At 44.8% G+C, this 18912-nt stretch overlaps 1 protein-coding gene and 1 long non-coding RNA gene across 2 annotated transcripts in view; both read left to right on the forward strand.

Moving 5' to 3' along the window:
- Positions 1–7775, forward strand: part of Mtl (Rac family small GTPase Mtl) — a 37144-nt gene extending 29369 nt beyond the window's left edge. The window contains exon 6 of the transcript XR_013313168.1: positions 7213–7775. The gene's annotated coding sequence lies outside the window, so the exon portion shown is untranslated. The remainder of the gene's footprint in view (positions 1–7212) is intronic.
- A 716-nt stretch (positions 7776–8491) lies between these two features.
- Positions 8492–15161, forward strand: LOC144124436 (uncharacterized). Its single transcript, XR_013313169.1, has 5 exons — positions 8492–12300; positions 12897–13059; positions 13288–13554; positions 13724–13834; positions 14117–15161. It is a non-coding gene; the product is annotated as an uncharacterized LOC144124436 (long non-coding RNA).
- Positions 15162–18912: the final 3751 nt, after the last annotated feature.

Genomic DNA, 18912 nt, shown 5'->3' on the forward strand with positions numbered 1-18912 from the left:
GCAACCTGGTCTGGCTGTGCACAGTGGCTCATCTTGCGGTGCAGCATCAAGTGGCTGCATGCCACTAACCATGCACACACTTGGCTTGCCGTTGTCACCTGACATCCGCAGGTGGCGCTCAATGACTGCTGGCCGTATTCTTGCTGCCTTGCTTGCAGTGTACACATTGTGCTGTCACAGTCAATGCCCACGGCAGCACCACAGTGAGAGTGCACCATGCATAATGTGGCACACATTGCCCTGGCCGTTGTCCTCACACTCACCAATTGTGGCTGGACCCAGCATATATTTTAATGCGACAGTGGGGAAATGGCAGCTGAGCTAAAATGACCTGCTTCTGGTGCATCACTCGGCTGCATTACTGAGCAGCATCAAGTAGAGTTGCGCGAGCATTTTCAAATGTGTAAAAAAAAAAAAACTTCAAGAAACACTTAAGCTCCACCATAAGGGTATGACGCGGTGGCGTTAAAGGCTCCCTTCAGCAGCCAGGGTCCTCTTTGTGTATCACTTCTCCTAGGTTCTGCCTGCATGTCCATATATACAAAACTAGTCATTCTCGACTTCACGTTCACAGATTCATGGTAATCCTCGTACCACTCCTGACGCAGGGGGGGGGGGGGGGGGGGGGGGTAGGCCTGGCTGGTGGGGCTTGCGGAGACCCAGATTGCTCTCCCTGAGCAACCTCACTGATTTAACTGCCATCTGTCATGATTGTGTCGTAAGGTCATGTGACCAAGGTAGTAGGAGGGCCACCTGCTTTTTTGTACACAATAATGACACTGAATTTTCTGCAGAACAGGAGCCTTAACACTGTCGCGTCAATATTCCCTGCCTGTAAATGGAACTGTACTTGATTTGGGCAAGAAATTGGCTGTTTGTCACCTGTGAATTCAAATTGTACTGAGTTGCCATATCTTAGCTACAACATCCAGTGCTCGCACATTTGACTTCAGCAGGGTGCTCTGCGATTCGTTTACCACCAGTAGTGCACACGTTTGGTTCCACACTGCCAGTGTCCTCCTCGTCCCTACTTGTCGCTGGTCTGCTGCCCATTTCTGCCTGAACTTGGCTGGTGCTGCAGTGTCAGCACCACTTGGGCATGCTAGTCAGGTTCATTGCATAGATGATGATCAGTGATGCCAAGCAGGAGGGCATAGTGCACTGCAGTACTGACAGCCACTGCACTCTGTGCATAAGCTTGCAGTGCCAAGACAGCAGTGTCTAGCATTTTTGCAGTGTTCACTAATGGCCTACAGTATATTAAAAGTCAACCCCACTAACAATTATAGCTGCTGCACTGCAGAATTTGGATGTCCAAGCACTATGCTTGTTTCAGAGTATCTAAAGAGGTAATGCATTTGGAACTTTTTGACGGAGATCATACACGCAAAAAATTTGTTTAAGTAGGTGGAGCATCTGTGCAAGATATTTAGGTGCAGGAACACCATTGTTGTTGTCTTTGAAAACTGCCATTCTTTCTGTTATAAACGGTGTGCCCTCCATGTTGTAGCCATGTGTGTTCTCACGACAGATTTCTGAACGGGTCGGGACAGCCGCATTTGGTCATTCCAGCACTGCCAAGGCAACTGTTAAGACTACTTTATCCAAGGTCACTGCTGACAGCTTCTTGGGGTGAACAAGGAAAAAAAAAAATTGCTATCCTTTTCATGCAAATTTCATGGCGGATGTCGGAGATGTCTAGTGTAATGATTGATAACTGGAGTGTAGCTCAGCTTTTACTTCTGGTGAAGAATTTTGAAGCATTATTCCCGCCACTAGGCTTCAGCGCTCTTTCATGCCTATGCAGTTGCTTTGTTTTGGTGCATATTGCAACGGATTGTTTTGTTTAGTTTATGATGTGCAACGTCCCAAAGTTACTCAGGCTATGAGCGACGCTGTAATGGAGTTGTGTTAGAGCAGCTAAAGTCTCTTGCTGTTGGCCATTCAAAACTGCCTGAAAGGAGCACTAGCTCCTGCCCAGTCGGGCAGAAAAGCTTGCCTGTGGTGTTTGGTGGACAAACAGCACCAACATTATATGCGTTATATGTAGTACTGTCATTTTTTTATTTTGACGTGTCTTTCCAGATGGGGATTGCAAGGCAAACTGGGGACTGTGCCTAGTTAGGCTCACACGTGAAAGCAGCATTTTGTAGAGCTAGCAATTACTTTTGCCTGTTAGTCTCTCAAATTGATTTTTATTATTACATTATTGAATGCTAGGAAAATTGTTAGATGCCTGCATTAGCCATCATGTGGTAGTGAAAGGAACTCTTCAAACACAAAGGGTACTCGCTCTCAGGTCTGAGCCGGGAATCACTCTGGACATGATAGAAATTTGCCTGTGTGCTGGTAACGCGACCTGCCAGACATGCACTGTTTTGGCTTTTTATCGGCAATGGGTCTGGATTACACTACCTGTGCTTTAAGAGCGGTGCTGTTTGGCTGTACCGTGCTCAGCTTAGTGCATGTCTTTTAAAATCCATATTCTTTAACCTCACATGGTACACAAATCATATTTAACTTGTGTTAGGCATTGGGAAGAGCACAAACCTTGTGGGGCTGGGGTAACTGGAGAGATGCCTTTGTTGAGCAGTAAACATTCGCTGTTTGCCCGAATGTAAAGTGAGTTTTGGTAACAAAAATAGAGGTGAAAAGTCTGAAGATGAAAATCCAGGAGAAAGGGAAATTCCGCTTGCGAAGGCTTATCAAGCGGAGAATCATGGCGAAGTTGCTTGATTGCAACGTCTATAACTTGATTGCTAATGCACAGCATCGTCCAACTGTTTTTTTTTGTAAAAATTGGTTCTCATGCTTGGTATGTTGATGTTTGTGCGGCATTATGGGAGCGAAAAGCGAATCTAGTAGTTTACCCCTCGATTCAAACTCATGACGTCACACCAAAACCCCGCCGATGACCCAGACGAAATTCGCTGATTGGTCGAGGGGTCACATGACCTTATGGCGTCATCGCAACCTGCCCACCATGGTAGACCACGGGGTTTTGAGCAATTTGGCCTCCATAGTAGGTGGCAGCAAAATGATTGGTCGAAATCACGTCACATCACCTGGCCACAAGGTTGTGAGGAACATATTTGTAGACAGCAACCTAGATAGAGGATCGAAATAAAAGATTAGAAGAAAAAGAATATCCACATCATCCAGCATAGCGGATACCTGCTAATGCAGCTAGCAGTCCAAATATGATGGTTGATAGGCCGACTTTTGCACTGAAACTGACACAAACAGGTGCAACAACCAATGGGAAATCGAATGCTTTCTCATTCCACCTCAAAGTTACTTAATTGTCCCCATAATTTTTGGTGCCGCCCTCACCATGTAATACCCACCTTGGGGCTCTGAAGGGACAATAGAAAATTAAACGCCTGCTTGCGCCCGCGCATGCGCAGTCTGGCTTCTGCACATGCGCGGCGTGTGTGCCTCTGAAGTTGGGCGTATGAGAGGGGTGTCATTTTTAACCTTCAGTGTTAATGAAGCTAACTAAAAATTGAGGTGGGGGACGAGTTGTGACATACCTATCGCTCATCCGCTTTTCTTACCTCAGTAGGTATCATTTCATTGTCCCTTTAAGTGTTAGCAGCCCAAAGACTCATCTTTAACCTTTGGGGTTGAATGTAACGTACACTCGCCAAAAATGGTTTTAAAACATGATGTTTCGGGACCCCTTCCCTTGTTCACAGTGACGATGGACGGAATCGGCCACTTCTTATATGCACACTTGATAGCACAGTGAATGGGTGTAGTTGTCCGGGTGATTACCCTTCGTCCTGTTAATAACGTTATCCGTAGTCTGTCTTCTTATATGCGCACTTGACAGCACAGTGAATGGGTGTAGTTGTCCGGGTGATTACCCTTCGTCCTGTTAATAACGTTATCCGTAGTCTGTCTTCTTATATGGGCACTTGACAGCACAGTGAATGGGTGTAGTTGTCCGGGTGATTACCCTTCGTCCTGTTAATAACGTTATCCGTAGTCTGTCTTCTTATATGGGCACTTGACAGCACAGTGAATGGGTGTAGTTGTCCGGGTGATTACGCTTCGTCCTGTTAATAACGTTATCCGTAGTCTGTCTTCTTACATGGGCACTTGACAGCACAGTGAATGGGTGTAGTTATCCGGGTGATTACCCTTCATCCTGTTGATAACGTTATCCGTAGTCTGTCTTCTTATATGGGCACTTGACAGCACAGTGAATGGGTGTAGTTATCCGGGTGATTACCCTTCGTCCTGTTAATAACGTCATCCGTAGTCTATATAAAAAGATTCTAAAAGCAGTTGTGACGATAAAGGTTTCATTGTATCTAAGATTGTATCTAAGATTGTGGCATTTTCCCAGTCAATGGTGTGCTTCATTCCTTGAGCATGCTCTGCCAGTGTGTTCGATGACATGCGACATTTGTTGACGTCGTTCTTGTGTTCTCTTAATCATCTCTTAAGTCACCTGACTCGCCAACGTATTTATTATGTATCACAGTTTTTGCAGGGGATTTTGTGTACAACTCCGGGGTAACATGGGCACTCTAGACGATCTTTAACGTGTCAGAGCTGTTGTTTCAGCTTGCTGGACGGCACCTGCGCAATGTGCATGTCGTATTTTGCAAATATTCGTGCCAGAGCCTCACTTGTTCCCCGGGCGTAAGGCACGCTCGCGCGCTTCTGTTGTTCGATGAGTTTGGGCTCGGCAGGTTGCAGGGAGCGGTGCTGTTCGTTTTGCAGCAGTTGTTGATAACCATTCTGTGTAATTCATCGCAAGGACGCCAAACCATCTCTGGACCATCTAAATTCTTTTCAACCAACAGTTCTGTTCACAGTGGAAGAAGAAGTCTCCGAAAGGATTGCTTTCTTTGATGTCTTTGTTCTCCGCACTCCCGATGGTGTTGCCACTACCGTTTTCCGGAAACCCACACACACTGGGAAGTACTTGGATTTTCAATCTGCCCACCACATTGGCCACAAACATTCCGTCGTGTCCACTCTATATAACCGTGCAGCTCGTCTTTGCACCAATTCCGGTCTGCGCTGTTCCGAGCAAAAAAAAAATGTCCGCGTCGACCTCGAGGAAAATGGTTATCCTCAACAACTGCTGCAAAACGAACAAGGCCGCTCTCTGCAACCTGCCGAACCTAGACTCATCGGACAACAGAAGTGCGCGAGCGTGCCTTACGCTTGGGGGAGAAGTGAGGCTCTGGCTCGAACATTTCAAAATACGACGTGCGCAATCCAGCAAGCTAAAACAACAGCTCTGTCACGTTAAAGATCGTCTGGAGCGCCCACATTACGCCAGAGTTGTGTGCAAAATCCCCTGCAAAGTCTGCGATGCATCATACATTGGCAAGTCAGGCAATTAAGAGAACACAAGAACGATGTCAACAAATGTCGCACGTCATCGAGCCCACTGGCAGAACATGCCCAAGGAATGAAGCACACCATTGACTGGAAAAACGCCACAATCTTAGATACAATTAAACCTTTATCGTCATGACTGCTTTTAGAATGTTTTATATACAGACTACAGATAACGTTATTAACAAGACGCAGGGTAATCTCCCGGATAACTACGCCCATTCCGTCCATGGTCATTGTGCACAAGGGATTGCGAAACATCATGTTTTAGAAACATTTTTGACGAGTGTATGTTTTATTCAACCACTATGCTTCCCCCTCTCCAGGCAGGATTCTGTCGAACCCTTGACTACGTTATCTTTAAGCTTGGCTCGTGCCATTTTATTGTTTTACCTGCCTGTACCAGTCTTGTGTTTTGCATGAGACTTCGCACTTGTTTATTTTTAGTGTAGCGAGTTTTGATTTTAACTGATATATAAACAGTGTTTACATCGTTTGTTTGGAATTTTTGTAGATTGTGGTGCCTTGTCCCGACCTTTTCGGGCTCACACTGGTGTATGAGCTGAGAGGGAAAATGTGGAGGATTGTTTTTAGTCACAGATTTTCTGGTGCTACATCAATTCAGTGCAAAATTTTGCTTCAGGACGATGGGTTGATCATTATATGCCAGTTTCTCGCTTTTGTTACTGTCAGTACTCAGCATTGCAGAGCCCCGTTAAAGCCACCAACTCATTTTCTTAAACGCTTCTTTCGGGGCATACAGTGGCAATGACTTCTTGTGAATAGTGCACACAGGATTTTGTGCGCTTGTCGTCGCAGTAGTCCCAGCACATCTTTGTGTGTGTGTGTGTGTGCGTGTGTGCATGTGTGTGTGTATGTGTGGACTTTTGCCATGTTGTGGCCGAAAAGTTCCTCGTGTGTGATACTTTGTAGCAAATGCCCCGCGTTATGCACTGCTGAGTGTATACTTCACAACTGTGTGCTGGAGCGGTCTCATTGTACACCGTGGAGAAAGACCAGATACGTCGCGTCTGGCCTTGCATGTACCATGAATTCTCGCTCAGAACAGGCTGTGCTAATGTACCTAGGGTTCAGCACTCTGTTCGGATGGGGGCATTTTCCATGCGTGGAAGGTAGCCAGCGATTGGCCAGGTTCAACCATGGTGCCTGGAGAACATTTCTCTGCGAGTGTATGTGTTCTCTCTTGAGGAGTGCAAGGTGTTGAGGGGAAGGACCGTGAGAATAAAGCATTCTTCGAGCTCAGCTGGAAGGCCTGTGCCACTTGCAAGGCTCCATCCACCACTGCTGTCACGCTGGGCGCACGTTTTTGCTTAGCAGCAGCAGCCTCACAGTAGGGCCACTGGAAGTGCGCAGTTTTCGTCGAGGGTGTGTGATGGCTGCGTGGTTTCCGCATGTTGTCTCTGAGTGGGAACTCCAATTGACACTGTCCTTAGTGGCCATCTGTGCGACTCTGAGCCGTCCCGGCAGTATCATTCAGGAATATCCGCAACCAGTTTGTGCCATAGACAGCTGTCTGTGACAATACCGGGTGACAAAAATGCCTAGCCAACAACGACGAGGAAGAGATTGAGAGAGTAAACTTTTATTTAGCTGAAATAATTGGCAGGAGCTGGCTGGTCGGTGCCTTTAGCCCGTGGCTTCGCTGGCGGTAGCTGACTTGCGGGTATATACACCATTTTCCGTCTTCTGCACACCCAGTTCGTCGGCAGCACGCCGACTACCATTCTACTATCTGGCCTGAGCAATTGGCGATGCCCGTGCCACGTGTTCAGTGTGCTAGCTTGGTGATTGATTCATTTTTGTCACGTTCTTGCTCTTTCGTGGATTTAGCTCTACGACTACAAGCTCAAGAGCCACTGGAAACCATTGCATCTTCTTTGGATGCAACAACTACCGAAAGTGAAAACAGAAACATGAGAAGCCAGCCACGCCGGCACTATCTGGTTGCAGGCCTTTTCAGCTGCATTGATTTCCTGCAGGCGAAGAGCAGTGACGGCTTTGGGTTGCAAACATTGACAGGAAAGACCTCTCGTTTTCTTTGTCGTTGGTGGAAAACCGACAGATAAGCACAGTGCTAATTTTTTATCTTGGGTACGATGTTTCAATTATGTTTGAGCTATTTGTTTTTAAGCAGAAAACTATACCTTGAAATCCACTTTTACTCTGGTGAATGTTGTACAGCGACGCATCCACAGGGTTTTATGTGCGGACAAAAAGACGAAAGGCATCACAGGCCGGTCGATGAGCGCTCACTTGTTGCACTTCGATAACACATCCTCAGGACATAGCTGGGTATTATTGCAGGCCAGTGTACAAAAACTGCCTGTGTTGTCGCCTGCCTCTGTCCCACCTCTTTTAGAGGGATAGTTCTACGAGCAAAAAAGAAATGAAAATTGGTTTTTGAGGAAAGGAAATGATGCAGTGTCACATATCTCCATGGACACCCAAACTGTGCCATAAGGGAAGGGTGAAGGAGGCAGTGAAAGAAGAAAGAGGTGTCATAGTGGAGGTCTGCAGAATAATTTCGACCACCTGGGGTCTTTATCCATGTGCCTTTCGCGTTTCAACTCTATCGAAATGAAACGTAGCCGAGATCAGGTTCGAGCACCTCTCTACTAGATGCAGAAGTCGATCTCTGTTGGTGCGATCCTTGACCTTGATGAGCCGCTTAGCAGCAGCCTTAAGTTAAACGCCAGATGTACAACCATAACTGATCGGGTCTGACACAATGGTGATCTCCAAATTTGGCCCGGGCCACCCCCAAAATTCGACCTTGGCCAATTTGGACCAAAATCGATGTCCAACAGTAATTGAGCGTGCCCGACACGATGGCGACCTCCACATTTGGCCCGGGCCATTGCCAAAATTTGACTTTGACGATTAGAGAATGCTTTCGCACGGTAATAAGTTTAACCTAGTTAAAACCCCGTGATGTACCATGTCTACCAAAGGTACACCTTGGTCCATAATCTTCACTGTGGTGGCTTTTCCTTTGACATTTTATCTTAAATGAGTTTTATCGATATGGCGACACTGTCAGGTCACGTGATGTGACAACGTATGGCGTGTATATAAACGCTGTTTAGACGCGCTTTCCTCATTAGCTCTGCAAGAATCGGGACTCGCGTCCCGATCAGCTAAGCGGATCGCGCATCGTATCCTACGTGCATTTGTTTTCAACCAGTTTTCGCCCCGGAGTGCGCCACGTCTTGTGAACAAGGTAGATTGCACTCAAGACTCTCCCCTTGCGTCATGAGTTGGGCCCGCTACCTCTGGTTCCTTTTTATTTGGTTGAAGGGAGGCCTTGCGTCTCAGGAACGGCGCTAGGATGTTCCTAGTGAGGTGGGTGTCAATAGATGGATTTCATTGCGCTGCGTCATCGCCGCAATGGGAGTAGGGCTGGAGTAAGGCGTGAAGTTGGGCTGGTTCTTGAGTTGAGTCATTTTGAAACTGCGTGAAGAAGACTGGACGACAAGACGAGGACCACTCAGCATTGACTCGCTATGATCTGTTGAGAATGGCACCCCCACAAAATGTACAATGCTCCTTAAGCATAGATCCAGGCGAATATTACGGCATTAATTTTCATTCCCGTTATTAAAAAAGCGCTTCAAAATACCCTGCGTACAGCGATACTCGGATGGGCACAAGGCATGCAAAACCTACCAGGCAGACTGCGAACCAGTTCTCCACAGTTTTGCGCCCATAACTTAAAGGGGCTCTAATAAAGTTGCAGTATGGCTGGGATCTTAAAGCACGCCTCCTCACGAATACTGTCCAGCAAGAAATTTTCTAATGCGCTTTGTAGAAGCTGAGTTATCTGCAGTCAGAATTTGAATTTCAGCGTCTTCGCGCCTTTCCCTCTCCTCTCTTGACATTTTGCAAACTGGAAGGTCGGCGCTCCTCCGCTGGCCCCACCACCGGGGAAGAGCTTCCTGACCCGCCGGAGCTACGCGGCTTATTGGCCGCGGCCGTGATAGCTGCCTGACGTTTGAAAGAATCTAACCAATAGCCCCCTCTCAACATGTATACGCAGATGCGAGCAACAGAGCAGGGTGCGAGCATGAAAATGTCGCCGTGAAGGGCTCTCCAACTTTCGCGCGTGATTGTGGGTACTCTGCTGCTTGTAGAAGTGTATTATTTGGCTCAGGTGTTCATGACAACATAATGCAGTGATTGAGAAAGTTGATGTCCTCTCCTCGGAAGGTGTTTCAGAGCCCCTTTAAGCACAAAGAGCGAACAGCATACTCGTACATCAGCACGCACTTTTATAACGGATATATATCGAGGGTGCACAAGTGCCACAGTCCTACATGAATTCAGCGATAAAAGGTGTCGGGGAGACACGATCTCGCCAATGCTATTCATCGCCTGTTTACAGGAGTCATTCAGAGCCCTGCCCCTGTTACACGGGCACTTTCGATCCTCATTGAGTCAATGCTCATCGAACTCAATGCAGGTTTAAAGTTGTCGCATGGCCACTTTCAAGCATAATCGAGCTCAATCCTGCTTGACTTGATGACGACTCCTCAAGAGTAAAGTGACCATATTCATCAGACCCCAAAGCGGGCCATGGGCAGGTCTCTGAATGACGAGGCTAGTAGTTTAGACATGCAGTTTTTATTATTCTATTTATATCATGCAGCATTTCTTTTCCTGTGGCTTTTGCCTAGCTGCTGCATACACCTAATACTTCTGGCTTGAATGGATCTTCTGTAGCACTGCTTCATTCTTGCAGATGTGTCCGTGGTACTGTTCACATGTCATGTGCGCATTCACTTTGAGCATCAGCATCGCTTTACGTGTAGTCACTTGAAACTGCATATTCTCTACAGACCACAGCTTGTTCATGAAAGAAAACGCCCTCTCCACTGGTGCATTTGTTCCTCACATCCACATGCAGTACTCCATACATATTTGCGCTCATGTTGTCACAAGGCACATCATTCGTCTCAAAGCGCTGGAGAACATCCACCCATCGTTCCCTGACCGGCTTCTTTTGGCTCTTCCGTTCCTCTAGTTTTTCAGTCGTGACATAATGTGAAACGTTGCAGGCTTTGTCAAATAAAGCATTCTCATCGAAACCGATATGACTGAAGTTATGTGCGCCTGGATATGGCTTGTCTCTTCCATTATTTAGGCTGGTTTGGTGGAGCTAGGCAGAGCGGGTGTAGGCAATGTAAGAAAGGCAGGGCAAAACACCGTCTCACAAGCATGCTGGCGGGACAGCGGGACCACGCCCGCAAAGAAGGGACATGTCCCGCCTAAATCGAGATGTCTGGTCACTTTACGAGTCGGAGTGCTCGAGGTTCCAAGCAAAATTGAAAGCACTCTCACTAAACTATAAAAAACACGTTAGCAAAACAGAACCGGAAGTGATATTGTTGTAACTGATTAAAATGCAAGAAAACATATTTAGGCACCACACCTGCTTATATGAAAACATATTTACAAATAATCTTAACACCATGCTCCAAGCTTTGCCAGAAGTGTAAACAAAGATGGCGTCGTCCTGCTCGTCTATGTGAAGACCCAACGTTTATAGATATGCGCAAAGCATGGAGGAAGGAATGGCGCAAACCGTGGAGCGAGCGTGAGACAGCCACTCTCACACTGCTGACAAGAGCGTCTAGATCATTGGCGGAGCCAGAAAAACGCCGCAGTGTACACAAGTAATTGTGGAGGCATTGCAGGCGGATTTGGCGGCTGCTACCCTGACTCAACAGTGTTGCCGGAGATCACCCATGTTATGGCTGTGGATCGAAGGTAGGAGCGTCCCCTTTGAAACGGGTGATGGCGGCTGCCACCATGCTCAGCATTTTTTCCTTTATTTTTGTTTAACTGTTATAATTTCTTAAAATCTGCCATTTTCTTTAAGTTTTCCTACACTTTTAACCTTATGTCACCTTTCTGCTTTTGAGCCACCAATCTTCCAATCGGTTTTTGCAAATTTTCACCACAGATTTATTTACATGACCATTGTTATCTGTAAACCCAATGGCCTCCGGAAGAGTGACTGTGACTGTATCAATATCAGGATGGATACCATCACATTGTAGTATGAGATGTTCTACTGTTTCTATAAATTTACCACACACACCACATGTGTCATCTTCGTTAAATTACTTTTTGTAGCTGCGCGTTCTTAGACACCCTAACCTAGCTTCAAAGAGTATGGCACTGCCTCGTGAGTTATTACCCCTGTCACACGGGCACTTTCGATCCTCACTGAGTCAATGCTTATCGAACTCAATGCAGATCGACGGTTGTCACGCGGCCACTTACAAGCGCAATCGAGCTCGATCCTGCTTGACTCGATGCCGGTTCCTCAAGAGTGCTTGAGGTTCCAAGCACAATCGAAAACACTCGCTCTCATGAAGCTATAAAAATAAACACAAGTTAACAAAACCAAACCACAATTGTCGTAATTGATTAAAATGTAATACAGAGCATTTTTCAGGTACTATGCCTGCTTATATGCAAACATTTGAAAATAATCTCTACACCACGCTCCAAGCTTCGCCGTCATTGTAAACAAAGATGGCGTCCTTACTCGGCGCGGGGACCCGCGGCTCAAGTTTGCTGGCCATCTGGCGGCGGAACGTGAACTACTGGGAAGAGAAGCAGCCGGTGCGCGGCGGCAGACAAGTGCGTGCGCACGCGTTCCGAGGCCGTCCTGGGCGCAGCAGGGCGCCGCCAGTTTTGTGCAGTTGTTCGGCGAGCGTGTTGTGGAATTTGCACAATGGCAGAAGCGGCCCTACCTAAGCGGGGCCCGAAGTATTGCTGTGTTGTCGGCTGCCACAACAGTGCGGAAAACGCCAAGGGACTTGAGCCACCTGTAAAACTGTACAGATTTCCGGGGAAATGGTATGAAAAAGAAAGACTTCAAGCGTGGATCAACGCAGTGAGGAGGGTTAGGTAAGTCCCTACAGCCATGCCGTGCTTTCGGCTGTGGCGGTTTGTATTTTGTGTTCGTTCGTTTTGGTTACAAGCCGGTACTCAACGCTGAGCATGCACGCGACGACTGCACTGATGATTACGGGTACTTGTGTTCTCGCAAGCACAAATGTAAAAGTTGGATTGCGATTGCGTAGTGGCTTTTGATTTCCTGTATTGTTTTTTTTAGGTGTGGCCGTCGTTGTTACAAGTTCGCACATGAATATGCTAGCGCGTTTAAATAAACATTGCGCTGTTAGGTGATTACAGTTAGGCGCTGTCAGAGCAGCTTTATCACATCGGAACGAACTGCTGCAATAAAGGATTGCTTTGTGAATTTACGCCCGAACCCACCTCAGGCAATATGATAGACGCCGTAGTTTGCTTTGTTTTGTTGTGAATTTATATGCTGTTTTAACCTGTGAATCACACTTGCACTTATTATTATGCTATATTCGAGGAGCTCGTGAATTATTTGAGTTGCTCCCTTCGGAACTTGTGCGATTTCGTTTGTGTCTGTGCGTGTGTTTGTTTGCCTTGGCAATTGATAATAGACAATACTATTCTTTCTTATGTAGCCCTGATGGAACTGTTTGGTTGCCTAAGGAGCTCACAAGAATTTGCAGCAGACATTTTGTAGGCAACTGCAAGAGTGACATTAGCCAACATCCAGCCTACATCCCTACCATTTTCCCTCCGATCTACAGAAAAAAAAGCACCTGACAGGGAAAGAGCGCAAAGGTATGAAATCAAAAATGTGAAACTGCCAGTGTAAAATGCAGCCTTAATTGTGTTTTTTTAATGAGTTCTGCTTTTTTATTTCATACTTTAAATCCTGTCACTGATTGTAACAGGGAGGGCATTCAAAAGGGCAATGAGATAAAAATATAGCAGTTAATTGCACGATGAGCTTGGCTGCACCCTTTTTAAGGTTGGCAGTAATATGTTACTTTTACTGGTTCAATGCAGGTGGCAAAGGCGTCTCAACCAGACAATATCTTCTAGACAGCCCGGTGCAGGAAGTGAAAATCCATCACGAAGTACAGACGATAAAGCGATAAACCAGGAACCTCCATTACAGACTGTCGACATCAGGACATTCACATGATGGATCTCAGTGATGCACCTCTGGAGATGAGCGCAGCTGTGGCTTCGACAATCCGCACAAGTGATTCACATCCTTCAATGAGTGTGTGTGGCACAGGAGAAAGTCATTTCATTGCAAAGAGAGATGCTGTAAGAACACCTTTTAATTATGGGATCATATTTCTGTCTATAGAAAAAGCTTGACACAAATCCAACATTAATTTGCTATTAATACTGCCCTTTCAACACTGTTCTCCTGTAGCACTGAGAACATATCTGTGCAATACAACATAGTCATTTATACAAATTTTTTTTTCAGGAATCCCAAACCAAAGCGAGTGTGGCTCAAGGAAAGCTAACTATACTTCTTTCTGCGACAAATGGAACTGATGCATCTACTCAAGTTGTGCACACAGAAATGAGTGACAAGGTTGGACTATGCTGCGGTTTCCTCTTATCAGTTGTGCTTAACTCTAGCTAACATTTTATTAAGGCTAGCAGAGGATTTCTTTTTTTCGTGCAATTACCTTTGTTGTGAATTTTTCTTCCTGTGTAACATTTTGTTATTTTATAGAAGTGGTGCTTATTTTCTTTTGGGAATGAATGAGCATAGTTGCAGGGTGATGCAAAAAGCATTTTTCATTGGTTAGTCCTCTTGCTAAAGTATATTTACCTGTAAATTGCACCATGTTCTCTGTTTATTCTGCTGCAGGTTGCAAGTGTGGATGGCAACTGCAAGAAAAACTAGATTTCAAGGCTTTCAGTCTAAAGGAAAAAGAAAAAGCACTGCAAGATTTATGTGGAGTGACACTGCAAGTCTTCTGCCTCCTTTTGAACCTGCTGCCTCCTCCGAAGTACAGGCGCAATACTATGTCAAATGAAGATAGGCTGTGCTTGTTTCTCGCCAAGCTACGTCTTGGGATAACATATAGTGCACTAGGAGTAATTTTCAGCGTCGCACCCTCAACAGCATCCACTGTCTTTAAGAAAACACTTGGTATTTTAAGCATTGCTCTGAAGGATTGGGTCTTCATGCCTTCCCGGAGAGCAATCAAACTTTCTTTGCCTGCCCCATTTAAAGAAAACTACCCGAACTGCACCTTAATAATAGATTGTACCGAGACCCGCACTGAAGCACCCTCAAACCCTGACTGTCAACATATTTTGTATTTGCATTACAAGCGAGAATACACGCTGAAATTCTTAATTGGTATAATTCCTAATGGTATGATAAGCTTCGTATCAAAGGTTTATGGAGGGCGACATACTGACTCATTCATTACCCAAGACTCTGGACTCTGGCTTTCTGGAGCTTGTTAGACCAGGCGATTTAATTTTAAGTGATAAAGGATTTCCAAGCATCCGCACAACGGTAGAAGGGAAAGGTGTGGTGCTACTCATGCCTCCTTTTAATTCAACAGGTGGTCAAATGTCTGATGATGACATGGACATGACTTACAAGATTGCCTCTGTACGTATCCATGTTGAGAGAGTAATCCAAAGATTAAAAATTTTTCATATTCTAAAGAACAGAGTACCACTTAGCCTGATACCACACATGAAGAAAGTATTTTCAGTGTGTGCTGCCTTAGTAAATTTGCAACCTCCAATAATTAAGCAGTAGGCCTGCTTTGCTTGATGTAGTCCATACCTTAGTTTGCATGAATTACATTCATAAGAGTTCATGTTTGCACTCAAGTGAGTTCACAACTCAATTGTATGTGTCCCAGCCAATAAATGGGTATGCGAATCCTAGCACTGAGGACTTTTGTTTTACTTTTGTTGTGAAAGGTTCTGTGTTGGTCACCATGTGTTTCGCACAGCAGATCTGTGCTTTTAACTTTTTATTCTCCCATAGATGGCAGCAAAATAGTGAAAGCAAAAAATGCAAGCCAGTACATGGCACTGAAATGGTATCACAAAAATATGGTTTATTGAACATCACTTGATATCACCTCATCATAGGTGTAATGTTAAGAGATAGGAAGTGTGCACAGTGGGTCATAGGACAAACTTCAGTTAATGACATTCTTGTCGAAATCAAGAATAGGCATGGGCAGAACATGTAATGCGAAGAAAGGATAACTGGTGGTCACTGAGGGTAACAACATGAATTCCAAGGGAACTAAAGTAGCGGGGGGCGGCGGATAATTAGATGAGATAAAGAAGCAAATCAGGGGTCAAGTGGGTGCAAGCTAGCACAGGACCGGGTTAATTGGAGAAATATGGGAGAGGCCTTTGCCTTGCTTTGGGTATAGCCAGGCTAATGACGATGACTTCATATCACAGAACTCTGATTTATTGCACATGAGCTGCACCCGACTACACTTAAATGAGATCACTTAGACATCTGACTAGCATAAACAGTGCTACACATCTGGGTTGTCAGCCCAGATGTGTTTACAATAAAAATGCAGTACAATGCACCGAAATTTAATGTAGTAAAAGCTTGAGACTGTTGTCCTTTGGACATAAAACTTGCAAACCAACGCTTGACGCTTCCCCTAATTAGTCATGTGGTCTTTGCATGCTACTTTTAGCGCTATATTATGGATAACTTACATTTTTCAGTTTTACTTGTGCTTTACTAAAAAATTTAATGCATTTCACTGTTTTTTACTGAAATGCAGTTTTATTATGGATGAAATATGTTAATGCTTTATCTGGCAAATTTTCCTATGTCATGACTCGGGGACACTTGGACTAAAAAATGAAAAAGCTACCATTAGAACAAAAATTCATGCTCAAACACTTAAAATCTCCAGGTGTATTAAATTAACATGGCACGTCCTTTCAAAATGCACCTGTTATAGCCAGAGTTGCTTCATGACAATAAATATCACATAACACATTTTCATTACATAACTTCTGAATACAAAATTCTTAAGTATGTTTAATAATTGGATATTCCTGGAATTAAAAAAATGGATAGGGGTTCAAAATTAATAAGGAATTCAGTGCGTACATGATAAAAAACGTGGTTATGCAATGTAAAGTAACTTGAGCGAAGCATCTTGAATCAGCTGAGGAAATAAAGTATTGAGATCTAGAACAACTGAATTAAAAACTTAAAATAAAAATACTCCATCTTTGGAATCAGATTCCACACAGAAAGGCCTCATCCCGGTTTACTTTTACTATCACTGAGTGTTTAGGACTGTGAATATAGAGAATGGCCCTGTAAAGGTTCATTATATACATTTGCACTTGGATTTGAGTGTAGTAGCTATGTGTTGTTTTCAATACAATTTCATCCCCACTGAAAACTAAGTAAGGCAACAGACTGCGCCTTTCTTCATACAAGATGAAAGGTTCATCTCTGAACTTATATGTGCACTTAATCTCAATAAGCACAGTTTTATTGTCAATTTTGGCAATACCGTCTGGGCTGCAGCAAAGCCATGGTTGCTCTGGAAGCACGACGAGTCCTGTCTGAAAATAACGAATGGGATTAATTAGTACTTTATTTGAAAGATCTAAGGTAAAAGACTTGACGTGCAAGGAGGGACTCATGCAAGGTAAAACAACAAGCAAACTTACTTGTACAATGCAAATACCAAGCTTTTGTTGCAGTTCATCTCGTGCAATTGCTTCTGTTTCGATACCTGAAAAACAATTTGACGTCCTAGACTTTATTATTATGAACATTGGACAGAATTCAATCCTGCTGTGGCACAGGGAGCACAGTGATGTGATTTGATGACAAAGCACAGCATGTTTTCCTTTTAAATGAAGTTATGTGCTGTGCTGGAAAGCATACCGTATTGCATTGCAGCACTTGTGTAGGATGATCTCTTGCATAATTGTTCAGCTGCTCTGCAATCTGTCATTCTTTTTTGTCCTGATGGCATGTGCTTTTGTACTGCTTATTTGCACGTGACGCTCTTCGTGCCATCTGCAAATTATAAGCATTATAAACATGATTTCATTCATTGTGTGTGTTGTGCTTGCTATCATTTGCCGAATTTCCATTACATACCGTGAGCAGTTTGCCTGGCCCCTTGTGTGAAGGCATAGGTCACATGGGTTCTCTTTAAGCACTACTTTTTCATCGTAGCTCGCAGCGCTTTCTCGTCCAATTCGCTGGCAAAATTTCTGATTTGGATTTTTTCATTTTCAAGAACCTCAAGGTATCTGTAGACTGGTTGGTGCTTCATTGGCTGTAGTAATTCCTCTAGAGTTTCTTTCTCCAATTTTGCCGTCACTTGTTCAACAATTTCATTGACTACTTCCTCACAAATCATACCTTCAGCACTTATCTTTTCTATTTCCAACATTTGTCGTAGGGAACATGCTATGCCCGGATAGCTAAATATGATGTTTGGGTCATGAGGCTTTCCTTCTGGAGTGCTAGTGTCCTGGCCTGTTAAGAAGGATGAAAAAAAAACTAAACAAGTTAATGGCATACTTAACAAATGGAAGCAGCAGCTATGAAGGGCGGCATGCTGAATGCACAGAAATAAAAAAGATCAGCTAAACTAGTTGGCCAGAAAGCATATTTTCAGGCTGCAGTGTTGAAGCATCTAATAAAGCAGCGAATTCTACTCACAGGAGAAGAGGTCCGAAACATCTTGTTCTAAGCGCCTCTTTGGTTTGTCACTCGGCTTTCCCCATTTCTGGGGCTGGCTGGTGCATGATTCCTCCTCGTAGCTGTTTACATAGAGGCACATAGCAGCTGCATGCTTGCAATGAGCTGTGATGCCAGCTTTGCATGTGCATCTCCCTCCTTGAACAAGGAGGTTCCGCCTCTCCTGGCTTGACCACGCCAACTATGAAAGAAAGAAATTGGGTATTTCTCAAACCAGCCAGACATGCTAGACCATCAAACTAATTGTAAATGTAAGCCAACGTCAGAGTTTGGGTGCCCTGGCTTATAGTTGGATGCGCCAAGACATTGCTTTTTGCTAGAGCCACGTCTCCATCTCGTCATGCATGTTTCGCTGCATTACTGTTCGCAATTGCTCTGTTACCGCATTCACTGGCTCATTATCTTACATCACTTTCTATCACCATCTGATCGGCCGTCCTATCACACGCATTGGCTTTCCGTGAAAAATCTTTCGGTTATAATCGAGCCCGATTCTTCACACGCGCGCGCGCACTCACGCACACAGATTGAGTTTTCTTTTTTGCTTAACGGCTTCCTCGTGGATAAAACTAACGGCACTGTACATTTCCGCGCTTGCGTCGCACGCATGACACCCGTGGCTGGGTATCACTCGCAGCTAACTACGCGTTCACGCCGCAGGTTTAACGCCTGTAATGCAGATTAGCCCACAAAACTCGTAGGCAGACGTGAGAACCGAATAAAAAAATTAGGCGGCAGTAAGCCGAGTTTCGCAGTGCTTTAATTCAGCCAACCTCGCAAGCGTCAGTGAATTTTCCAACCAGCAACTAAAGCATCTGCCTCGTATTCGCCAGCAGAGATGGATCGAGTGCCCCTAATCATTGCGAGTCATTTATCGGTAGTTCGAGCATATAACAAAATTGGAGGCTTATCAAGGTTAA

The sequence above is a fragment of the Amblyomma americanum genome, chromosome 3, assembly GCF_052857255.1.
Source record: "Amblyomma americanum isolate KBUSLIRL-KWMA chromosome 3, ASM5285725v1, whole genome shotgun sequence".
Taxonomy (NCBI): Eukaryota; Metazoa; Arthropoda; class Arachnida; order Ixodida; family Ixodidae; genus Amblyomma; species Amblyomma americanum.